At 39.2% G+C, this 27,155-nt stretch overlaps 1 protein-coding gene across 4 annotated transcripts in view; it reads left to right on the top strand.

The window, feature by feature from the left end:
• The window catches only part of lrfn5a (leucine rich repeat and fibronectin type III domain containing 5a), a 141,593-nt gene that overhangs the window by 42,653 nt on the left and 71,785 nt on the right, over window positions 1-27,155 (top strand). The window contains exon 2 of one of the 4 annotated variants that reach the window (XM_065966414.1): window positions 12,532-12,617. The exons of the other annotated variants lie outside the window; for them this stretch is intronic. The gene's annotated coding sequence lies outside the window, so the exon portion shown is untranslated. The remainder of the gene's footprint in view (window positions 1-12,531; window positions 12,618-27,155) is intronic. 4 annotated transcript variants of the gene reach the window in all.

Raw genomic sequence — 27,155 nt, 5'->3', positions numbered from 1 at the left:
GCGCCAACTCATAACAAATGTTATCTCGAGACGCTTTACAAGAAGCAGGTAAAAGACCTTACTCATTGTTATGTTACAAAAAAAAGTGGGATAGGGGAGATTGGATAAGATGCAGGAAGGATTTCTCCTTTGTATTCCTTACGTTCCTGTTGTCCACACTTCCTTGACGCTGAGGTCGGAGCAGGCCGTGCATGACTGAGGACGGATTTATTTAGTTTTTTAATTCACTGTGTAAAGTTAAAAAAAGACAGGGCAATTAATGAGCGTTTTTTTCACCTCTTGGCTTCATTTTCATGAACAGATATGAGAATGATTTATCTTCTTCGGTTCATATTTTAATTAACCATTAAAGAAAAGAATAAAGCCAAGATACAAAACTACACACTCCAGTGGTCTGCATCCCTTTTTCCTTCAGCCCTTTGTGGTTTGCTGGATTCTCTGTGGATGAGTGAAATGAAACAAATGTTTGATCCAGTCTTGTTGTTTCAGATTTTTGAGTCTGAATATCAAACTTTGGGTTTTTCAGTATAACCCTGGCAAGGCAACTCAAGTTTCGTTCTGCTGATTGATCCTGGATAAACATGACAGATCTTTTATTTGAAAGAAAACAAAATGTTGGACCTTGCACACACATAGTTCGATTGCTTCACTCGTCTTTGCCAAACCCCTGGGCGCTCACTCTGCTCGCTATTTGTCTTTCCATATTCCTTATTTCTCTGCACAATTTAATTCCCTCACTCTCTATCTCATACCTCAAACCCTCAACTCTGTCTGTGTAAATCTGCCATTTCTCTCTCATCTCATTGGATATCCAGGACTCAGCACTACTGTGTCATATTTGACTGAATTCCAAAGAGACCAATCACATGTACTCACACACACACACACACACACACACACACACACACACACACACACACACACACACACACACACACACACACACACACATACACACGTGTACATTAGCGTAGCTGTTTAAATGTTTTTTGTGCAGCTCAATTCAACTCACAGTGGGCAAGCTGGGAGCGGCTTCACAGCCAATTCTCTAAGTACCCCTTCTGTGTGTGTGTGTGTTTGTGTGTGTGTGACTGTTGGCTAATGGGAATATGGCAGTGGGTTAACTTTGCATGCAAGCCTCTTCATTTGAGTTATAATGATGCCAATTGAGAGACTGATAAAGACAAAGACAGAGTGAGGAACAGAGTGTAATAGTGTTACTGTCAGTCTGCTTTTACTCAGATTGGAGGGAGGGAGCATCACCAATACCGGAGGAAAGAAAGTGAGGAATGCCAAAGAATGCCGGGGGCCTGACTGTGAAGTTTTTTCGCTTTCATTTGTATTTCCCCAAACACACATACATGTTAGTGCACGAACATCTAAAGACACTCACACGCAGCATCATCTGCAGACACTCTTAGATTTTTGTATTTTATTAAATTTCCCCCCGCTTGATAATTTCATTATGATTTTTTTTAGGGAAATCTGATAGAAAGCTCAAATTACCTTCCTACAATTCCCATGGTTAGTCCTGAATTAATTTGCAGTTTATGGCTTAAACAAACACACACACACACACACACACACACACACACACACACACACACACACACACACACACACACACATATGCATTAGATAGGTCTTGGGCTTGGCAGTTAGCCATGCTTCTGTGTTCCTTGACAAACAAGGGGCATAATGGATCCCGCATAACATCATCACACACACTTATACACACAAGTGCTCACACAAGGGAGAACACATGAGTGAGTGGGCATAATTGATATGTTCCAACATGAGACAGGGGAGGGGGTTTAGCATATGATGACACATGTACAAATCCAGACAAACAAACGTATTAAACACATGACCCACCCATGTTGAGCTTTTAGTGATCACGAGTTACATGAACAGTGGATCGGAGGGATGTCTAATGTTTCTCCAACATCTTTTCTGACATCAAACTAATACAATAGTTTGTTGTATGCCTCCACATTTGCATGAACCATGTTGTAGGAGTTAATAAATGAAAATGATGACGCCATTCTTTTTTTTTTACTTGTGCTGTCAGCGTTTACTCACATTACACATTCAGAGCTTGAATATTACATTTGTATCGATTACGCAGATTTTCTGCAAGGTGATTTGTTTGACAAATGAGTGTGTTTGCTGAGCAGAGTGTCTACATTTTTACTTTTCCTGTAATCTGTTAGATGAGCACAAATTCACTTATTGTGCTTAGCCCCCTTAAATTATGCAGGGTGGTCTTTTTGATGTCACAAATATATTGAAGCCTGTGCTCACAATTTATTTTATTTTTTTGCAAGTTATTTTGGACTGTTACAATTTTGAGCAAAGCGGTTATCTTGCTAGAAGGTGTTATCTTGTTAAACCAGATGTTTTCTTTTGAGCACAAGTCTTTATTTTTTGGCTCATGAATATTCTCTACCACCTCATGTTGTTTTTTTACACATGGCATTGTGTGTAGACGTTTTATCAAATTTCAAGAAGTTATCATTGCTTTCTTGCATGGACATTAAATTATTAAACAGAAAAAAACATTTCTGGTGCCAAGTTCGGATCCCATCGATGGACAGTCAAAAAAATGTAGACTTTATTGATCCCAAAGTGGGGAAAATGCTGGATCAGGTCTTCTGTCTTGTAATAGGTTATAATTTGGTCAGAACATAATATTCTCTTGTGCAAACATGATACAAACATGCTTGCATGTTTTAATTTATTTTTTTATATCTAGTGAGCACAACATATAACATTTACAAATGTTTTATTATTCACACAAGTTAAAACACTGTGCAAACAAATATTATATTATGCAAACATGTTCTTGTATTTTGTGCTTTTTGTAAAAATCCTCAGCAAACAAATTACAACTAAGATCCATAAAGTCACCTTTTAAAACTAATTCTAAAAGTATTAAATATATCCCTTTCTGTATTCTTAATTGCATAAAGTTCCATAAATAAAAGACTCGTTTGGAAATAACCTTACCCCTAAAGACCTGTGGAGCCCTTTAGAAGACCCTTGGGTGGCCCAGACCCTTTTTTTAAATTTCAAGTGATTAAGGTCACCACTCCCTGCAGATGAGGATAAATGGAGAGAAAGGAGAGCAATAACAAGGTGTGTATGTAAAGTTGACAGGTGTTAGACTTACAGGGTCATTACCTCCTTAATCAGCCGGTAATGACACACGGGGAGAAGAGGGAGCAAAACACTTCCTGCTCCTTTTTTTTCTCTGTCTCTATTTAGCATCACCTCTTCATCCAACCTTGCATCCATCAATCAGTATTTGGCACATTCCTCACTGATTGAAAACCTTGTAGATATTCTTTGTGTGGAAAAAGATCTGCTGGAAAAAACACTTTTTAGTAGCTGTGATTTTTGTGCTGTTTGAAAAGTGTGTGTTCCGGTCCATGCGTGAAGAGTCAAGAGTAAAGTGGTTGTGACATGTGGCATGCTTGGTGGGCAGCAGTGTGACGAAAGTTGCAGGGAAGCAGAAGACACACACACACACACACACACACACACACACACACACACACACACACACACACACACACACACACACACACACACAAGCACAGTGAGCAACCTGTCACCATTGCATTTGAAGCTTTTAGCACTTCTTAGAAAAGCAGTCTTCCTTGAGACCGTGAAAAGACAGGTCACACAAAAACACACTCAAGCTGGAACACACACACACACACACACACACACACACACACACACACACACACACACACACACACACACACACACACACACACACACACCCCTGGGGAAAAGAAGTTGATTTTTTCAGTTGGTAAAAAACATGCAAACTTCCCACTCATACAGATGGAAAAATAAGTTAAGGTCTAACTGGGCCTGGATTGATGCTTACGGTGATGCCAAATGAACAGTTCAGCCTGGAAGCAACACTTAAGAGCAGCAATGAAGAATTGTGCAGAAAATATAGTCTTAGAAATGTATCCTGTGAACTGGTGAGCAAAGATTTGCTAATTTTCTCAAAGCAGTTATGATGCAACATTAATTGCATGGATTTCAGCTAAGTATTAAGTATCTTTAAGCTTTGTTTTAAGTTCTTTACTCCTGAGATAACTATCTGTATCTTTATCAGATAAAAGCCCAACCACTTCAGGGGGAAGTAGCTAACTGCTGTTTGGTGCTGAGCATAAAGTGAACCATTGAGAGCTGTGAGAGTGAAACCAAACATGAAAGGTGAGGGTCAGAGAGCTTGAAATAAGGACACTTAGATGAAGAAAATAATGGTAAAAGATGGAACTTTTTTTAATAGCCCAAATGATCACTTTAAGGAAGAACATGCAACATTTTACACATAAATATAGCAGAAATCAAGTTAGTCATGACTGTCGACAAAGAGTGAGAAGCGTGAGTCCCGCTGGCTGTGTTGTTGTGAGAGCCGTGTTTACATCATGTTTACATGGACTGGACGGCCAGCTCCTCCCCTTGCATATACAATCTGTTTTAGCCAAGGACTAGAGAGAAGAAGAATCCCATAACCTACTCACTGCTTATTTGGATCCCAGGTTCATATTTTTACATCAAGGTCATACCATGTCAATTTATATGCAATTTGTAGCTAAGAGCAAACCAAAGTGTGTTAACATTAGCCTGCTAACACAACAATGCAGGCCACAGGCAATCTGCAGCTCGAGTCTAGGAAAAAATGTTGCCCCAACTCCTTCGTGTGAATGCGAGTGTAGGGGGGTTGGAGGCGTGTTCGCTGGAGGAGAGTGGGGGCTTCAGAATAGTGGAGTTGTTACCAGACAGCAGTTTGTTTTGGTTTCATGCTGGTGCTCAAGGACGACATCTACTGGATCAAAAAGCCTCACAATCTTCCTTTAAAGATTTTTAAGAACTTGTAACCCATCCTAAAGGTGTGCAATCCCTTGTTTACCAGCAAGGAGTGACTCACTTCAGTCAACATCTAATGCAGCACCTTCTGTTTCCAGGCGTAGGACACCAGGGCAGACACAGGGACCTAAACTGAATATGTACATGTAAGAATTGCGTGGGCTGGTGCATGAATTTTTTCCTCATGCTTAAGAATACCTGTCAGCAAAAAGTGATTGCCTGAGGAACTGTGTTTTGTCTGTCAATCCTAAATGTACCACTTCAGCAGGAAGACTGACAAGAGTTAGTCGCTGTGTGCACCAACAAAGGTAAACTGGGTTATCTTTTTGTTGTGCCTCTGAGAAAATAAAGAATGAGCCTGGGATGACAGCTGCATGTTCGTCTCTGTTTGCATAAGGTTATTTTTTGTACACAATCACGATAAATATTTAAATTTAAATGATTTTCGATGTTTGATGTTTTCCAAAATGACCTTGAACTTTATCTGTACATCCTCTCAAGGCATTTAAAATCATAAGCTTTAGTCCTGCTGTTATCCAAAAATGTAGTAGAGAACTCTCAGCTTTGTATTGAATCATGAGGCACCTGGTTGGTTTCTGATATACCTGGAGCCTCATTGCAAACTTTGAACCAAACAGAGAACAAAAAAATGAGGCTGAGTTTCTTGTGCCAAGAGAATGCTTTAGAGAGAAAAACAGAGACAGGATGACCTATTTTAAGAAGAAAGCCTCCTGTCACTGGTGTATGAGTAAAGCAAAGTAAAACCAGGGAGTATAGCTTCCATTGAAGCCACTTTGACAAATCACACTAAAGTAGAGAAGGAAATGATGAGAGAACACCAAGGTAGGATTTTGAATCCAAAGATCAAAAAAACAGGCTGTACTGAAGGATGTCACAGTGGTTACAATCTTTGAATTTTTCAGAAATATAACCCTGCTGGATCACCATTCCTTTTTTCTCTATTTATCTCCTGATGTAGGGGTTCACCAGGGTCTATGAAAATACACACATCAGGAAATAGTCTCTTTACTTCTGCTAAAAAGTGTCTCTGGCCTCATATGAACATCAACATTTTAAAAGACTTGTTGCTATGTAGCTATTTGAATGTGAAAACTGAGAGATTAACTGAAAAAAAAGTATTAAAAGGTCTAATACGTGGAATTTTTACACTAAAATATCTTAATTAATTAAAAATTGACCAAACAGTTATATAATATATATATTTGTCTTTGAGTACTTACATTATATTGTATTTCCAGGTATCAAAGCCAGAGTAATCCTTCATTGTCCTAGCGGCCACCATGACACAATAGGTTTATCGTTACCATGGAAACACCAAAAGTTACTTCAAAGGCCGCTTCATAAGGAAGCAGGAGCTTGCTACAGAAAGTGGCCGTACTAATTGCTGTATGGGCTACTGTGATAAAAACATCATATAAATGACACTTGGATACATTAGCTCATCGATAAACATATTCTCTTCCTCAGGTCGGTTTTTCCCGTTCATCTTGACTTCAGTCAACTCAGTGTTTGTTTTCGAGGTGGGTTAGAGTAGCAGTGATAATCACTCCCATGATTCCCCGTCAGCCTTGATGTTATCTTTTCTTATTGTTTTGATTGAGAGCCCCCTGGTGGCGGAATTTAAATAACTGTGCTGCCAGTTTCTATACTTTCATGGATTTTTTGTTTTTTGTTGGGAAAGGTTGTTTGCATCTTTTTTGATTTTCCCAACCAATGTTTTTGGTTATGATTCACACTACCTTTTTCAGCGACAGCAGGAAAATGTCCCTGACGATCTGGTAAACGTGTTGACAGATATTACCCACAGATAATGTTGGAGATCTGTGACCTAACAGCAAAATGTCTCCTCATTGTGGATTTAAAAGGCTTTAATGTCTGTGCTTCTGTTCGTTCTTCCCATGCCTCGGGCTTTGTTTTCTCACCTAATGCGACTGGAAAAGATCCGCCTCCACAATAACAGTAAAAATGAATTGAGTAAGTGGAAAGATGAAACACATTTGAGCTCATATCATTCACCAGTGTTGTTTTTGTGTTGTTGTTTTTTACAATTTGACAATTACCTTTTTCTTTCTCTTTCATCTGATCTCTGTGTGATTTTGTCCAAATACACATCCTGCCCACAAAAGTATTGTCTTGAAACATATCACCTCATCTGTTCCTTTCCAAAAATATCTGTTTTCCATTCACTCTTCTTCCTGTTTTAGCCAGTACACTGTGTGATCTGAAATACATACTCACTGTAACTGTTCATTGTCCGTACTTGATCTTTTTTTTGTGGCCAAATGTGTATTCTGTATTTTAGTGTATTTCTTACTGTCCATAGAAGACTTGTTTTCTGGTATTTGCGTGAATGTGGAGGTGTTTGTGTGTGGGTACATATGGGAGATAATGTTGCTATGATATATTTTATTAGCTCTTAAACATATTTTTAACTGATTCATTGTGTATTTTGTATTGTGCATAGGTTGTGTGTCTACCTTCCCAGGGACTGCAGATGAAATCTAGCTAATCAGCTAAATCTGGTGCAATGCAACTCGTCTCATTATTTGAGATTAATGTTTTTTTCTACATCCTTGAAGGCACACTGCATTAACAATATTGACCCGGTTGTGTCTAGATATTTCTGCAGTGTAGTTTCCATTGCATGATGGTTGCAGTTAGAAGAGGAGATGAGTTGCATTGTCGTATGCTAATGTCAGTACCAAACATGGACCGTACATGAATATGGACAACATGTCTCCTTCAGTTGTGCAAAATTGAAGCCAGAATATCCAATGACATTACATCAAATGAGATGGACATGTTGAGCTGGTGATGTCATTTGGAGCGAGAAGATACCTGCATGTTGGCGCCACCAATTTCATGTTAAATTTAACTATTCAAAGATACCGTTAACACAGCAAATATTCCTCAAATCATTACAGTCTACAAGAAAACACATTATTTTGTCCATTTTTTTAGACACTTATGGTTATAGAAAAGTGAATGACTTGGGTTAGTGTATTTACATTATGTCTCCCTGAACACAGGGAGCTGCATTTGTCTTGAGAGCAGTCAGTTGTGACAAAACATCTACCCTTTTTCAGATCAAATTAAAAAAAAACAAAAAAAACTTAAAAACTAAACTTCTTAGAAAGGTTCAAACTTAAATATAAATTAGGATGATAAAATCTGATTATGACGACAAAAACTTGTTTAAAAAAGTAATTTGACTCTGACTTTTACATTTTAAGAGTGCCCCATGTTCCATCTGTTAACATGGAAGTGGCGGGGGTCGATGTATGGTCTATAATTTAGTCAGTCAGCAGGGAAGCTCAAGATATATTGGCTTCACTTCCCTCTAGCTCTGGTGCTGTCCATTCTTCATACAGTCTTTGCATACGCATCAATCATGGGGGGACAGGGGTGGTCTGGCTCCTTCCATTCCTGGAAAAACTGAAATACATAGTACAAAAGTGAAGTGAGTTATCGGCCATTGAATCTATGCTACCAAATCAAATGTGATAGGGTTAGCATAAGAAGACAATTAGATGCCCTCATTACTGGTCTACCATCAGCTTGACAACTTGCTGATATCACTTTTTTTATTTATATCATGTAGAGATTGAAATGATCAAAACTGACGGCCGTGACAAAATGTGAAGGCAAGTTTAATGTCAGCGAAATCCTCGCAAGCCTTCAGTGTCCACCTCAGTGCCAGAGCGACACAGAGACAGGGAGGTGGAGAAAGTGTAATGTCACATCCGCAAGTGAGAGAGGCGAGGGCTATGACCTGTGTATTTCTCACAGAGGCTGACAAAATGACTGTTAACATTATAATTACATCACTGTCTGGCAGACAGCCCAGCTCCGTGTAACTCAATATGATACAACCAGCTGGGTCAAAGTGAAGTCCAACAACAGCTAGAACCGACACAAGAATTCACAGCACTACCTTAACCTATACTTAAAAAAAAAAGATGACTTACTGTTTTGTGGACTTTTGAATAAGGTTTCTTAAAGTACATGATATGAGTCAGGATATGTATGAAACTAAAACAGTCAGATTATTCAAATTCAAATTCAAAAAAACGTTATTTGTCCCCGGGGGGCAATTCAAATTTATTATTATTTATTATTTTGGTCCTTTGATTAAAAGCTTGAGTCCAGAAGAGACAATGACTTTGGGACAACTCTTCAACCAAACTTGCCTTAAGTTTTTAGCAACTTGAAGCAACACTAATATAAAATATCACATTCTTAAAATCTGAAACAAAAAGTTCAATTCTTTAGCTACATTTTAGCTACGTACTTATGAACTTCTTGCTGGTTTTAACAGGCCTGACTGTTGATGTTGATTTGGTGTGACCGATTAAACATTTTCTTATTTAAACTACTTTATAAATCACATCTTTTTACTGAGCTTATTTTGTCAGTTTCAAACTAACTTTAAGCGAGGTTGGCGAATTTAGATAAATTAGGGTGGAATAAAAATCAATTCAATCCACCATTGTCCTATCATTGCCAAGTATGTGCTGTTTTAGTTGTAGTTAAAGAGTGTGCGACTTATTCTGCAACCTGCAGCTTTAACAATTTGACTGATGATGATCATGGTGATTAAAAGTGAAAATATTTCCCAAATAACCAACGAACAGGTTCACGTGTTTTTTTTCTGAGATGCTGCAAATTGGTAGAGTCGGCCATCTCTTAACCGGAAGGTCTTGGTTTCGATCACCAGCTCCTGCAACCACATGTCCAAAGTGTCCTTGGGCAAGACACTTAACCCAAAATTAATCTGGAGCATATGAATGGGCTTAGTTAATACTGATGGACACTTTGCATAGCATAGCAACCTCTGCCACTAGTGTGTGAATGGGTGTGAGTGACTATGTGGAACCTGTGGTGTAAAAGTACTTTGAGTAGACAGAAGACTAGAACAGTGCTATATAAGCTCAAGTCCAATGACCATTTAACCGTGGAAGATCTACATATTGCACGTTAAATTTGGTCATAACTGTGGCAAAGTCAGTGTTGGGTGAAATCGACACTCTGTGCAGAGAGAAGATGAGCAGTGCACATGAGGTGGGTGACTGCTGTTATAAGGGATCAAAATGATTCAAAGGAGCTATTGAAAGAGCATCCACATTTTCTACAGTTAAACATCTCATCATAGCCCTCTTTCTCTGTTTTTTTTTCACATGTTGTCAGACAAAACATCTGCTGTAGTCTATATCCTCAGTATTTAAATGGCTCTCACGTAGAGTCCCATATGTACCATACAGATGTGTACAATGAACAAGGCTATATGTGTGTTTTGTTCTGTACAATAGCCTGGGAGAAGAAACGTTGGCTCTAATTGGGTTACACACACTGTGAAGCATTATTCAATATGATGTAGTGTATGGAGTTTGGCTCAGACCAGAGGGTGGGGTTCAGGTTTAATGGGGAGGGTTGCTAATGCCATTCTACCCAGATGGTGGGTGTATCATGATTTTATGTAATCCACATATAGGTAGTGTAGGCCTGTATTATGATGCAATATTATTTCATGGATTAAAGAGTAATCTCGAAGAGACCCTGTCATACTGGGGTATGTTAAAGGCATTATGGGAGCTTAAAGAGGCAAGAAGAACAAACATCAGACCAGAGCAAATCGTATAGAACGTTATTTATGCACGCAACCAGCTTTTAAAGCAGCTTAGCGTAGCTGGTGTTTTTTATTTTTTATTTTTTATTTTTTTATCTATTCACCTCAAAGAAAAGACAATTGGTAGAAAGCCTCAGAAGCTGGTATCCCAGCTTTTACATTCAGCTGAACGAAGGCTGGAGCTGGAAAGCTGTGAAGAACAATCTCTTCATCATAACACTGTGTTGTGTTCAAAGGAGCATCGTTTCAGACTGTGAGCATGATAGTGTTTTTATATAATGCAGCTGCATTCGACTGAACACATGAAAACCATGAAACATGTACCTGAATTAAAATGGTAAAATGCACATATACATATAGGCATTTGTCTAAACACGTGTGTCAACGTGTGAATTAAGTGGGTGCCTGTATACATAATGTATAAATAAGCATACTTAGTGCAGCAGGGCAGAGCACAAACCTCCCCCGGTTCAGTGGGTTTGGACTCGCTGGGGTCGGCCGTACTGTACATATGAACAGTCCCCTGTGAACCAGGAGCCACTTTGAAAAAGCCTTCACTCAACTGCTTTGCATACAACTGGTGCAGTCTGTAGATGTTTGTACAGCACACTTGCACTATGATGCATGACATAAACAGAAATCTGGGCGATCAATTTTGACATAATAAGACTTTTTTTTTAATGCATTCACACCTTGTTTGCTTCAGTTTTAACTCTTTACATGAGTTCAGTGACACAGATCTAACACATCCATTCTGGTTGTGTTTTTCTCCATATGCCTGCAGTCAGTATAGCATAACTAAATGTGTGAGTGGATGTTAATTAGTTCAGAAGCCAACCGCTCAGGCTGAACAGGCCACACATCTCACACCATAAAGGACTGGAAACTAATACCAGATTGCACCTTGAACGGGAAGGTTCCATTAGCTGCTCCGATTAGTTTGTAAACGTAAACAAATTGATCCCCCTTCTTGCACAAATGTTCCCAAATCTCAATCCAGTTTTTCTGAGATGAATATGACTAACTGAGCGAAAATCTGGGGTGAATTCCTCCCTCTCGAGTATTTTAATATGTATGTGCCGGCTGGTTTATCAGGCAAGATGCAAATGCGTGTGGAAAGCAGTCAGAAGCACTTTAACTGCGAATGAGACTTTTAGTATTGATACACCTCTCAAATGTTTGGAATTGATCTAGGCTTAATAGTTTCACTTTTTTTTTCAATGCTCCAGGAGTAGAAACTTTTTTTTACTTCATTTGCACAATTTCTACAATTCTTCTAAGTAATATCAGATAACACACCGATGTGGTCGGCTGCTTTATGGATTATTGAACTGAGTGAGATGGAAGGAGTCAGTATGTAAGGAATAGACTAATCAGCCTTTGGACCCCATTAGAAATTAAAAGAACACTATGGGCGAAAATTGTTTTCACTTCCTCTTGTGTTGTTATCTGTGTGTATATTGCTGTTTTTTCTTATGTTTTGTATTCTTTTATTTGGTCTTTTATATTCGGTTGGTTTGTGTACAATGTGTGCATTCCCACCTGTATGTCTGACATGAGTCAATGCTACACATTTGTATCTCTATCCAAAAGTTTAAGACCCCCCCACACACACTCACACATAAAGACACACACACAAGTTCACGCACACACAACTGCGGAATACATTCTGGCCTATTTCATACAATTATGTGTTATACAGTGTTTGCCTGCGTGCTTGTCCGATGTCCTTTGAAGTTGGCTGACATTTTGTAGAGAGATGTATGATTATTATGCACACACTCATACACACACACTCATACACACACACACACACACACACACACACACACACACACACACACACACACACACACACACACACGCATACATCCACCATACGTGTGAGCATGTGCTGGTGTATGCTGTCAGATCAAAGGCGTTTGTGTCCTTGTGGTGGACTTTCTCACTCTCGATTCCGAAACTATTTTTGTAATTTATCTTTCAAGGTCTGAGGAGATTGTTTTGGTTGAAGGCCGGTGCTGTCTCCAAGCTGAGTCCAGAATCACAAGCTACATCTACATTAAAGATGCTGGTAGGAGTCATGATCATTGTTTTGATGGAAAAAAGACAATGTTTTAACACTCAGGCCCATTGGAGAGCTTCTTGTTTTCATTATATTTAAGGCCTTTTTTTGTCCCTATGGTAACAAGAGTTGGCCTACTAGTAACCTAAACATTTTCATGGATGCTGTCTGAATGCTGAGTCGGATTTCAGTCCCCATCGCTTGTTTTAAATCGCTAACTCCCTGTTTTGATTGTAATCCTAATCCTCATAATGTACTGTCTGGATTTTCAGCAATTGTAAAGAATAACAGACATAAATTGATGGCTTGTGTTTCATGATGTGTGTATTACTGTACATCACATATATCCTTACATATAGATAATATGGAAAAATATGTGACTGTAATTTGGAATCAGAATTTGGTTTACTTCCAAATAAATTGACATACAATGAATTAACATTGGGCAAAAATGAGAAAAAAAAGTGCAAAGCTACAAAAAGAATAGACAAGAATATAAAAAATTTGCAATGCATGTTCAAAAGGTACAATCTAGGAATATACTCCAGCTTCTATATATGATAAATGGTGAAACATGTGAAAAGGTGAGGTCTTGAGTATAATACCAATCTGCTCTTGGTACACATCGAAACATATTCAAACTGATATAAAAAAACAATAAATACATAAATGGATCGAGCTGATCTTTTATACAGTGCGAGAAACTGATGATTCAGTTAAAAAAAAAGGACCGCACTGTGTTGTCGGAGTGGCTATTTCAGGACATGTACTGTGAGAAATGCTTCAGTGATCACACCTAATCTCAGGAAAAGAAAAAAATGGAGGCACACTTGGGTCATCAGCTTGTGTAGTATGAGGTTTTTCCACTGAAAACTTACTAAAATGTTCAGTTTGAGCTGCATGTGTGGACACAAAAAGCCAAATTTTCACTTTGATGTTTTGTATTTTTCCTACCAGCCCCCTAGTCAATGTTCTGCATGAAGATTGATGAGCTGATGTCAGAAGGAAATAAATTCAGAGTGAGTGTTAGGGGGTGATGATGTTAATATCCTGGGACCAGCGCACAGGATATTAACACAGTTATAATTTCTGTGCATGTGGTGAAACAGCTTTATTGTCTTCTCTGTTGGTCAATATTTCCTACTCTGCTCATTCGTTCATACTATGAATATGTCAAATTACATGTAACATTGATATAAAGTGAAAATGGTCATCATAGCATCAGACCGACTTTCTTCATCCGTCCCTTCTGTACCATTATTTTTATATCATGTCCAGCCTCATGAGACTCCCTTTCCTAAACCCGACAGAGATAGTGTCCAGTTGTGAGGTGCATGTGTGAACAAGCAACTTAAAAATTCAAGAGTGGGGGGTGCTGGTGGCGCAGTGGTTAGTGTGTGCGTCCCCATGCATGGAAGCTATAGTCTTCCAAGCGGGCGGCCCAAGTTCAAATCCAACCTGTGGCTCCTTTCCTGTCCTATAAAGGTTTAAAATGCCCAAAAGAAATTCGTAAAAAACTAAAAAATAAAAAATAAAAAAAATCAAGAGTGCATGTGTGAAAACAGCTTTAAAGCTAATATTTGCACAGTGTGTTCATTACCATATGAACGTTTCTACTAAAAGGAATAACCATAGATAACTTCACAAACTATATCAGTATATAATTCCTGCCATTCTGATGGCAAACATTTGTAAACTGCCTTGACGTATCACAGAAATGCAGCTCAATGGACTTCACAGTCTGGAACAAATAATAGTATTCTGAGTGGATTACACTAACGCATGCATGGACCACCTGTTTCATAAAATCATAATAGCATAAACCTAAATAAATTAAAAGTAAAAGGATGAATAAAAGTGCATTCCCCTGCAGGGGATTAAGCCTGTGTTGACTTAGTGAGTAAACTGGGGGAAAATACCAAACAGCTGTCAGGTTGGCTGTGAGGCATTTTTGCTGTTTTAAAAAAAAAGAAGGGGATGTTCCTGTCAGAGTAACCTCTTCAGAATCTCAAATGCTGCTAAAGACTACTTGCTAAGAGAACTGTTGTAATCACGCTGGATTGGCTGGCTAACAATTTCTGCTCTGATTCATCCATGCTTCAAACGAGTCTGCGGCAATTTGAAGACCAGTGATAAGTTACTCTCTGGCCAAATTGTGCTGCAGGAAAATCATTCTGTTAGATCAAAGTGTAATTTAAACTGCTTATGTTTCACTGGGGTTTTTTAGATATAATTAGCAGATGCAGAAAGCTGTGACTCTGAAATTCATGCAACATGAAATACATTTAAAGTTCAGTGTTTTTTTTGTTTAGTCTTGAATCTTCACTGTATTGCATTTGACGGCCTCATGCAATCAATATAAAGTCCAACAACCTTTAAATTGTTTCTAGTCAAGCTTTTTCAGACTGTCCTTTTACGTTATGTCACTTCTCACAGCAGTTGTGTTCAAGGCATTTTACTTCAGAAGTGGTTTGACCAAATATATCATTACAAGCTGTGATTTGCAAGATATGGTAAGATTCTTTGATATTGCTTCAGACCTCTCTTTGAATCAAACATCATATTTGGGAGTAGGGCATGAGGATGCTAGAACTCAGTAGGGCATGCAGTTATTTGAAAAATAAAAGTGAAAATGATTTGTGAGTGCAAACATGGAAAAAAAAACAACAGTCAATGCTAGCTAAAACTTTGGTAAACGTGAAAGATTTTATGCAAAGAAATGCTCGATGTTGATGAAGATTTTGCAAGGATGTGAACCAGTTGCTGAAATACTGTAAGAAGATCAAATGATCAGAGTAAGACAATATTGAGTTTAAAAATAGAGGAAAAATAAATGTAAAGAACCTTTTTACCTTTTTTGTCAAATGTTCATCAAATGAAGTATGAGCTCTGTAAAGCAGTGCATGGTCGTTCTTGGGATGTGAATGCTATCATTCAATTATGTTATTGTTCATCACATTTAAATACTGTTGGAATTTATAAATGGTTAATGCACTTGAGCTTGTATATCGCTCTTCATGTCTTTTGAGAGTGCTTTTACATCACATGTCACACCTTCCCATTTACACACTGATGGCAGAGGCCAGTATTAACCAATTCCATTAATACACATTCATATGCTGCCGTCAAAGAAGCAGTGAGAGCAACTTGGGGTTAAGTGTCTTGGCCAAGGACATACTGTATGACTTCAGGAGTGGGGAATCGACCCCCTGATCTTCTGGTTGAAAGACAACCGGCTCTACCACTGACCCACAGCCGTTATACATTTAATAGACATAGTGATTTCCAGAAAAAAAGTTTTATGATTCCTTGACTCTTCCTTCTATACAGCAAAGTTTATATTAACACCTGCAGTATTCTCCACAGAAATGTTTGTCTGGTATAAAAAGCCTTAAAGCAAGGTAGCTATTAAAAGCAGAAAAAAGCGGTCAAACACCTTAGTGGGAGTTTTTCTTCCAAAACAGTGAATATTCAATGGTGAATACGTTTTTTAAAAACTCAGCACTTGGCCAAGAAATGGCTGTGTCACAAGTATTGATCAGCATTTCCCCGCACCCCACACATTATTGTGATCATTCTGTGCGTATTTCAAAGAAATGTGCATCTCTGTCAACCAGCATATTGTGAGAAACCTTTTTTCCAGATCAAAATGCTCATGCATGATGGATGGGATTTTATGTTATTTCATTAACATCAAGATTAAAGTCAATTTAATAGACTCCACTGGTGATGGCTACCCCAGAAATGTCAACATCTCCTCCAAACTTGCATTCATTACTGATAGTAGCAAATAAATAGACAGGGCACAGATAAATCTGAGCCCCAGTAAGTAATTCAAGGAAAACAAGATCAACCATTTACTTTGTATGTGATTTGATTAGCTGACATAAAACCAACATCTCTGAACCTTTTCAGCGTTATGAAAGGTTCAATATGCAGTAATACGCAGGGGTGACCTGAAAGATGATATGGATGATATGAAGAAGTTGTCTGATTCTGATTTACCAGTTACTTAGCAACAGCTCTGGGTTATTTCAATAACATGCTGCCATCAAATATTAAAGGCTGACCTGTGATCTGCAGTAATCACAAATCCTTGAACCTCACAGCAATGAGGAAGGAACCAGTAAAAAGCCTGAACCGTCTTGTGCAAAGAAGCAACCATATTACCGCAGAGACACTGAATGTAGGATCATTCTGAGGGATTCAATTGTTTGTTCTCTGAGTGTATGTTTGTGAGTGTCCTGATGCTTTGAGCTAGATTACTGTCAGTCCTATACAATGTAATATGTTGTGATCACCTTGAAGAAGGTGCTTGGTGCTTTAGACAAAGACACAACAGGAACATAGGCACATCAAGACCTACTGTAAAAGGCATAAATCTCTGAGATATGCTGCAGAACTGAATCTGAAAGAAAAACACAAGCCGCATGAACCTTGCATTCTTCACTTTTTTTACAATGGCTCCTTACTGACAGGCCCTTTGTGCCACAAATCCTCCTCAGTGAACGGCCAAACATTGAGGAATTCAATTCAAGCCGACTACAAACATCAGAATATGTTTCAGAGGGTTTGACTCTAAAGGCTGCACTTCAAATCCAATAGTCCAGGTTTACAAGCGACAGGTGTCTCATCTTTTGTTGTGCGAGTTGTGGGGTTTTTCAAAAGGACATTGTTAAAGGCTCTGAAACCAGCAAGGTGGCCTTTTGCAGTGTGTCTTTTTTAGCTGCAGTTTGCTGCCTCTGTTAGTGTGAAAAGAGCTTAAGTGGAGCTAAGACGCTAGCAATGGGATTTTAGAGAAAGCCATGCTTGCACAGAGTACTTTACTTTTTGTGTCAGTGCTGAATGTGCATTTCTGTACAAGTGATGTTGAAGTTTTAAGGAGTTGGCCACTCACTTTCTCCCTCCTGCATTCTGACATTCTCATTCTCTGCGTTTGATGCTTTTCTGAAGCCAGGTGAAAAAGGGAGTTTGGTGACCTGAAGGAGATGCCCTCATTGTTGTGGAGATGGAGGGCGGGTCACACTCATTGATGCCGAGCATGTGCTAAAGCAGAACTGAGCAGGCATATCCACAGAGCTTCAAGTATCCAGTGAGCAGATAACCTTTGCTACCATTGTGTTTCTAGTCCTGATTATATGGATGGATTATGTGCTTAAGGGGGCACTGGGGGAAGAGATTATTTGTCTGGTAGTGGACTGGAGCAGACCGCCGACAACTATACATGATCATCTATATGAACACTGCTGTCAGGTTTAAATGATGAAGGCGTGATTGGACCCAAATACAGAACTAAACAGAAGAGATTGATTTGAACAAGAATGGCAAAATGGAAAACAATAAAGGACTTTTTATAAGAAAGAAAGTTCATCAAAATCCAACAAAAGATTCACAAGGAGAAAACAAAGAGTCACAGGGAAACACTAGGAACTCGGGTAGATAGATGTAAGACCACTGGTAGGTAGACAGAAGAACTGACAAGAAGACTGAAGGTACACTGAAACTAAATAGACACTGGTGAGACTAATGACACAGGTACCATCAGGACTATCACAATGGAGGGAAACCAGACAAAGGGAGGAAGTAATAGACAAGACCAGAAACACTGGGTACAAGAACTACAAAATAAAACAGGATATACTAAAGACACACAGAGAAGTCAAGAATGTAACAGTAACAATAGACACAGGACATCGAGAAACACAAGGATAAGAAATGACAAAGTAAAACAGGACACACTGAAGACTTAACTATAGGGAAATGCACACACGAGGAAAAGAGAAACAAAAGGATACAAATAAGAAAATGAACAGGAAGCACTTATACCAGAGATTTACACCGTTATACAGCGCTTAAAGGCAGTAACCATAGTACATATTTAATCAAATAATTTAAAGGCCAGAATATGCTTTAATTAATCAGCTTTATTGTTGAATAAAAAATGCAATAAAAATGTATAATTTGGTGAAAGCGAAATCTATAAATCATTTATTACATCTACCCAAAACCAGACTGCACTTATTCTTGGCTGTGACTGAGTTTTGCATGCCACTCGGCTGCAGTCACTGCTCTTTCACTTGATAATCCATTTTACTCTAGAGCCCCTACATTTACTACACTCTCTGTCACAGAAATGGCCAGTTGACAACTTAAGTAAGAGAGCTTTAATTTTTTTTTAGGTCAGAATAGCCGAGATATACTGTAGCTTTATCAAGTCGGGGCTCCAGCTCGTACTTCTTGCTTGTCTGTTTCTTTGTAATTCTGTTCATTGCTTCCACTACTGATGAGGAACCTAAACTGATTCTTGCTCAAAGCAAAATAATGATCTGAGAGACCAATTTCTCTGTCAGTTAAATTGAAATTGAAATGATAACTAGTGACTAGTCTTGATCTGAAATCACTCAGAAAACAGAGGAAATTAAGCACAGTTAATTTAGCTTAACATTGTCCAAAACCAAATTGGATGTAGCCTATTTAACTGCTATTTGAAGTAGTTCATCTCAATCATAAACAGCTGAACTGATGGCTATTTACACACTTTGCGATTTGAATTACTCCGAGGGTAAACAATGTCAAATTGATTTGCATGGTGTTGCTGATGTTACCATTGCTAGCGCCGCCAGCCTTCGGTCCTCCTTGCAGGTAAACGTCCACATGACCGGCCTGAATGTGGTCACACATCCGTCGGGTCTAGTGTTTCTTTTCCAGTTTACCTGCGCTGTTCCAACACGATGGCATCTAGCCCTTGTGCAGGTTTACATCCAGGCAGTGGAGTCGGAGAGCAAGCCCATTAACAGGAGCAACAGCCCCAGCTATTGGCGGGTGGCTGCATTACAGCTTAGACACAACATTTAACCAACATTGTGGTCCTACATTGATACAAATATTAATTATTACTTTAACCATCTAGAAATTATTTCAGAGACTAGCGAGGGTGATGATGTTTACCATTTAGCTGACAAACTGAACCCATCCCTACTCAGTTGAATACAATACAGTTCAACACGTTACATATTTTGTAAGGCAGCCTAAACACTTGATTTGTTAGTGACTTTGACAAACAGGCAGCAAAAACAGTGTTTGTGTTCCTTTTAATGCACCCACACACTCTGTTTACATCTCTCTCCTTTCATCATGTTCAGAACTGTAATCCATCCCTTCTTTGTTGCGAGGGAATGACAAGTTAGATGCATTTGCAGACTGACTTAAAGAGACATTTACATCTATAACAGCTGTATAAATGCTTGAACGCTCTAAGTGCCTTTGTAATTTGCCATTTGGGAACTGTAGGCTTCCATCCTTGTAAAATAAATTGTCAAGAACTCACTTTCTGATGAAAACATATAAAAAATAATTTCATGAATGCTACACAGTTAGTCGTTTAGAACGGGTTTAAATCAGTGACACATGCGATACAAAGAGAGTTTGATCTTCTTGTTCCGACACACACACGGTGTGAGTTTCCACCCAGACGGTGCTGCTAATGTGCAGCGAGAGAGCCAGATGTACTGAGGGCTGATGGAGAAGGGAGAGGGTAGAGATGGATGGATAGATGGATTGGAGGTGGAGGATGGGTGGGGGAGAAGTCACAGAGATGGAAGGGATGAGGTGTAAAAGAATGAGAAATGCAGAGATGACAGATGGTGCATCTGGAGAGTCCTTCCACACCCCCCAAAACACACACACACAGACTCACAACCAGGATATGTTGTCATCTGGTGCTTACATTTTTATACTGAGATGTGTGATATAGAATGAAGTGTGAAGCTGTGAATAATGGACAGTGACTCTCAGATTGAGACATCTTATCACTGCTTGTTTCTTTTTTATCTTTTTGCTCAAATTTATTGAGGAAGCTGGACGATGATTCAACCTTAAAAAAAGCAGTTTGACAAAAAATGTCTGGGTGACTTTTCATTATTTGTGCAGAATAGTACAAGATAAAGAGAGATTTTTTTTATTAAAATATACCTTAAATGGACCTGAACTTGTAAAGCACTTTTCTAGTCATCAGACTACTGAAACACATGACACTGCATGTCCACTCATTTACACCATGTGCACACACTGATGGCAGAGGCTGCTATGTAAAGTGTCTGTCAGTATTAACTAATCCAGTCAGACACATTTACATGCAGCTGATGCAGCAGCGGGAGCAATTAGCGGTCCAATGTCTTGCCCAAGGATACTTTGGGCATGTGACTGCAGGAGCTGGGGATCCAACCAGTGAACATTCATTTGAGAGACTACAGACGTCCCAAGACAAGACAAATGATGCATAATGTCTTGTATAGTCTTGCATGTGCAATGTGCTGTAAAACATGCGTGGTCTTTGTGAACAATCATTTTGGCTTTCGTTATCAACATTTTTGTTCAGTGAAAAGAAATTATAATCAGCATAGGTAGTAAGATATCGAATGGTAATATTTTCCTGTCAAAGCTGTTTGTCATGGCAGCCCGTAGCTTAGTTGTTAGAGGACTATAGCCTCCATGTACAGAAAGGAGGTTATAGTATAGTCGGCTGTTGCTCAGTTGGAAGGTTGGGAGTTCAGTCCCCAGCTCCTGCATCAACATGTCTGCTGTGTTTTTGGGCTAGACACTTAACCCCAAACTACTGCAGGATATGAATGTGTATGGATGGGATTAGTTACTTCTGAGGGATACTTGACACAGCAGCCTCTGCTATCAGTGTGTGAATGGGTGTGAGAGTGTAGGTGTGAAAGCACTTTGAGTAGTCAGAAGACTAGAAAAGAAATATATTAAAGCTTAAGTCTATTTACCATTTACTATTAGTCCTCCAAGCGGGCGGCCCAGGTTCAAAACCGACCTCTGGCTCCTTTCCTGCATGTCATTTCCAACATTGTCTGTCCCTGATTTCCAACTCCTATCGCTAATTAAAGTCATAAAACCCCCAAAAATACCTTTAAAAAGCGGTGACAACCCTGCTAGCTAAAAATAAATCTTGAAAGGCATATCATTGAGTTTCCATGATCACAACAGCTGGAGGTTGTGTTGAAAGGGAATTGGCAGTTTGGTGTAGTAAGAATAAACTTTCAAAATATCAAAATAAGAGAGACTGCACTATTTTCTGTTTTCTTTTAGAATTAGAAGATACAGATTACAAAATACTGCAAAGCCAAATACAACATCAGTTGTTGCCAAGTCCAAACTCGTGCAAAACAACTCTCGTCTGTTTTCAAATCTTAGAGTCCCCGTTTCTGTTTCTGTATTAAATCAGCACTGAGCCCATTGAAGTGAGCCGCATTTCAACGTAGCCACATCTGGTGTTTGTTGAGTAGTCTACACTCCTGTCATTTTTGTTGTTGATTGTGTACGTTGCTGATTGAGCGTGTTGCTTATTTGCTTTGAATTGAGTTGCACAGCTGGTGAAACTTGTAGCTTCACAAAAGCGAGCCAAGTCACACTCCGATCTGCACGCCAAAGTTCAATCTGCTTATCTAAAAGGAATGAACACTCCGAGTTGTGTAACCACGGCTGATTGATCACACCTCAGTTATACAACTGCTCTCTGTTGAACACTAGCAGCTCTGGAGTGTGTCAGAGTGACTGGGTGAGTTAATGTGATAAAAACGCGTGGGAGCATCCATACTGTGTTCCAGTGGGTTTGACTCGAACATACCGCAGCAATAATTAGTCTTACTGATCTCCAACTCAGGCAGAATTTTCCTCTTGAAATACAATGGAAATATTTGTAATAAAAAAAAAGCTGAGTCAGTAAGATCTTTAATATCACAGAGGGGGATGAAACAACAAAGCACATGTGTATATTGGAGAGTAAAACAAAGGAAAAGAAGTTGGGGAAATATGAATGCAAACAAAACAAAACAATCTTTATCATGGAAATGAAACAACAGTGTGTAGGCACAAAATCTGCAGATTTGTGTAGATTGTATAGGCAAGGAAAACTGTACATGTGATTGGACATCAGAACAGTGGTCTGGTCTGGAGAGGTTCCAGGTCTCTGGCATGCTCCCTGTCTAGCAGCCTCACTCTCTCCATTAATGCATGTCCATAGCTTTTGTTTGTGTATGTTGAATTCGGGCGTGTGTGTGTGAGAAGCATGTCTCTTAATAACAGTGTAAGAATAGAATTTAAGATTAAAAAAGTATTTAAAAATTAACCTGATTTTTTTCCCCAATTCATGAAATGGGTGTTTTAAATCCCCCTTGGGGGGTGCCCGCAACCCATGAATGGAGGCTGGAGTCCACCAAGCGGGCAGAATGGGTTCAAATCCGACCTGTGGCTCCTTTCCCTGCATGTCATTCCACATTCTCTCTCCTGATTCACTTGTCCTATCTCTTTAATAAAGGCATAAAAAAGACCCAAAAATAAACCTTGAAAAGAAAAAGATTCTAAATCCCCTTGTGCCTACTGTTTCAACAGACTAATGAAAGCATTCATCTTAAAATAGAGCTGTAAGCCTTTTTTTCCTTTCCATTAAACTGAAACACGTCTGTTTTTGCGGATTTGCACAGATATTTAAGGCAGATTAAACAAATTGTGAAAAAAGATTTTTGATAATTATGAGCCATGCTGTTATGATTGTGCTGGGTAGATAATATGAATATAAATAGAAGGACTGCCTGCAGATTTGACTTAGCCTGAGTCAATAACAGTTTCTACATTCTAGGAAATTATTTAATTATTTCACATCTTTTATTATTTTTTTTTTTTTTTCCATATTTCCGATGCAATAGACGCCCTGTTATTATTTTATTCCAACACTGAGAGACTAAGTATAAGGCAACGTAAGGTAAGACAAGTTATCAGGAGAGAGAAGTGAGTGATTTTGAAATGGATTATTATTTTACAGAGATGGTGTGATTGTGAATTAACTGTTAGAAAGTCATTGGCGCTTGAACTCTAAAGAGTAATCGTAGGATGTTTGCCCTGAGCCGCAGCAAAAACAAAATAATCTGTACCCCCGTGGAGTTTTCTGCCTTTTAAAGGAAGCTTTACCCATGTTACTTTTCTAAATGTTGCTTAGTGCTCATGATGGATTAATGCACGGTGGTGAAGTGATTAGCACTGTTGCCTCACACCGAGGAGGTTCCGGGTTAGAATCCCCGTCAGACAGGAGTCTGCATGTTCTCCCCGTTCATGTGTGGGTTCTCTCCGGGTACTCCGGCTTCCTCCCACAGTCCAAAGACATGCTCGTTAGGTTAACTGGTGACTCTATGTTGCTCGTAGGTGTGAGTGTGTCTGGTTGTCTGTCTCTATATGTCAGTCCTGCCTAATGCCCCATGACAGCTGGGATCGGCTCCAGCACCCTACAAACAAAGACACAAGATAATGGATGGATGGATGATCATGTGGGATGGCAACAGCTGAGAACTATGGGAAAATATGAGTGAGCATGCATACTATGCAACATAGTGTGAAAAATAAACAATCAAACCAGCATGGAGAATATATGCTAATATATATATTCATAGTCTTCTGGATTGAATTTTTGCCACAGCTCCATTTGTTAAACAGCCCTTGTGCTTGGCGACAGAAAGTTCCCCTATTTTTTTTGAACGTACCGATTGCACGTTTTGCTTTTCAGAGTCAGAAAGGGGCAAGTGGTGCATTGTTTTATGCAGACATTCTAAAGTGCAGCAACTTTTGAAACATCTGCTCCACTGGTGTGTTAAATAGCGAAGCAGCATAGATTACAAGCTTTGTCTCCATTCCTGTTCTTTATCACATCGTGGATCAGGGATGCTTCTGGACTTTATTCTGCTGCACTATTCATTCTAGCCTGTTTTTTTGGTTTAAGAGGATACTGAAAGAGAAGAATAGAGTGGAGCTATTCTGGAGCGTCTTGCAAACACGGTCTTTTTTAAGAAATATTTCATAGCAGTGATAGTTCCACATATTTTTCAGTAAATTATAGATTACATTATATTTTTCTTACAAATGATTGAAAACCCTTGAAGCAGTAAGGAAGGCTTTTAAAACACAATATGTGCACTACAAGTGTCAGTACAAAAAAGAAAAAGCTACTTCACACTGCTCCTGTTTTCTATTCATAAGCTCAGGAATGTATAGAAAGCAGAGCCAATAAAGCCCACTATACAGTCCTGCATAGAGCAGGGAGCTTAAACTGAGAATCTGCGGTGCACTGCTGTACACAACACCAGACAATTGCAAACACACAAACAGGCACACACACACACACACACACACACACACACACACACACATACACACACACACACACACACACACACACACACACACACACACACACACACACACACACACACACACACACACACATACAGATGCTGTTTTCTTCCTGCTTCCTAACCTCTTTCAATAATTCAGAGGAGTGACTTGCTGCCTGGCTGGCAGTGTGCTCTATCCATGGACTCGGTCAACCGTTGCGGACAACCACACCCCCCCACTCATATGAACAAAGTGTTTGCCATGCTTGGCAGTGTAACATCCATGCAGCTTTATACACCAAACCAGCTTCTGAGATTTGTTTTCATTAGGATGTGATGTTTCTTGCAACGGGGGGGGGGGGGGGGGGGGGGGGGGGGAGTATCTGCAGTATGCAGTGAGTGTTAATATGTCTGCTGTATGTTCCATGGAATATGTAAATAGATCGTGGAGCAATGACTTTCTAAAAAAGTGTGAAGTGAAACTCCCTCTGGATTTGTTATTCTCAGCTCTGTGTTCCCATGGACGGCACAAAGATAATGTTATGCTCAGAGGCTGAAACGTGTTTCATTTGTTTTATATTTATGTATTTAACCTTTATTTAACCAGGAAAAACTCTTATTGAGATTAAAAATCTCTTTTACAAGAGCGTGCTGGCCCGAGACAGGCAGCAGCACAACTACAGGGTTTCAGACATAAAACACTTAAATATAAGAACCATTCATCAGAATCTGTCAGAAGTCATCAGCAACAAAGCGATCAAAAAGGGCAATACGAGTTAGTTAAAACATCTACAGTCAGATGTTTCTGCCTCCAGATCATTAAGACAACCTTTAAAAACATTCAAAGAAACCAGCTCCTGAAGATTTAAAGCATCTTGCAACTGATTCCAAGAAGAGGGAGCAGCATACTTGAACGCCCTTTTTCCTAATTTAGTACAGGCTTTAGTGATGGCTAGAAGAATCCTGCGAGCGAAGATGGTAACTTCCATTACTTTTTTGAAGTATGTAGCTCTGTAGGTAGGATGGAAGCAGACTGAGAAAAACCCTTATGAATAAGAATATGCCAGTGGTTTAGTCTACATGCAGACAAGGCAGACCAACCAACCCGAGCATACAAGGAGCAGTGGCGAGTAAGGGCTTTTAGATTGGTGATAAACCTCATTGTGCTTTCATTCATGTGAGCAACCCCTTCTCCAACCATTAGCTCTGCCACCTAGTGGAGGAGAGAGATAGCCAAGCCTACGCACTGTATTAAGAGGCACAATGGCAAGAGTACAATTCAAAGAGAACAAAAAGAGGCAAACTGAAAACTGACTCGAATACACTTGCAGATGAAACATGTGTGGACAACGAGTGGAGACAGGAGGAGAGGGGGGAGCTTGTTAATACACCCCAACTTGACCAATTAATTTTTGGAAGTTTTAGCTCTTGACTTGTTAAGCCTGAATGTGCAAAACTGATGCTCAAGAGCACCTAAATGTAAAGGCTCTGGAGTAATGATCTAGCTGCCGTACTTGGTGAATTGGAAGTATGAACATAGCAGGAAGGAAACATGGCACAGTATACGATCACTGCGATTCCTCTTTACACCGACCAATTCATGAACTCTAAAAACAAACAGTCAACAAATTGTAATTTGGCAGACTTCCTGTGGCTGTGCAGCCCCTACTATAGAGCGTTTCCTACTTTGAACTTATGTAAGATGTTGAATAATTGAAAGTCATTATTTTTTAGGAGACCATTTTTCCTGTAAACAAAATGGTGATTCTTGTTCCACATTTGGGATTTGTCAAAGCGTCCATCATCCTCAGTCAACCAATGTTTAGTAAACTTCACTTTGGCACATCACCACCGGTTTCCTGGCTCATTAAAGAATGCAGGCACTTTTTTTGTAAAGTCCAGAACGCCTCGCCCGAGGGATGCAGGCTCATTAGACTGCACGAGTTGTCTTTTTTTCGCTGTGAGAATCAGCAAGAAACTAACCACTGACCCACGGTTTATGTAATGCTGTTGTCTGCTGCAACTTTAATGTGTTGTGCTGTAATGGATTTCATCAACATTTAATGCTGCAGCTGCGTTCTGTGCAATTGTCACTGAAATAAAAGTTTGAAGATGACTGGCACAAGCCTCTTAATACATATTTTATAAGGATACAAAGGCTCTTTTTTTTACGAGGGTAGACGTATAAATAGTTTATTTTAAGCAATGGCAAGCGATATACACGAGTAAGAAGTCTTATGTCTGTGTCTGTAAGTAAAAGGGGTAACAAAAGGTATGTTGCAGTACATATCTGGACTTGTTTCTGACTTCCAAGCACTTTGGAGACTTTGCTGTGATACTTGTGCTTCTGTCTTTTTAAGAGTGGAACATCTTG

Source organism: Labrus bergylta, chromosome 18 (assembly GCF_963930695.1).
Source record: "Labrus bergylta chromosome 18, fLabBer1.1, whole genome shotgun sequence".
In the NCBI taxonomy this organism is placed as follows: Eukaryota; Metazoa; Chordata; class Actinopteri; order Labriformes; family Labridae; genus Labrus; species Labrus bergylta.
Note: the sequence above shows the minus strand (reverse complement) of the source record. Positions and strands in the feature narration are given on the sequence as shown.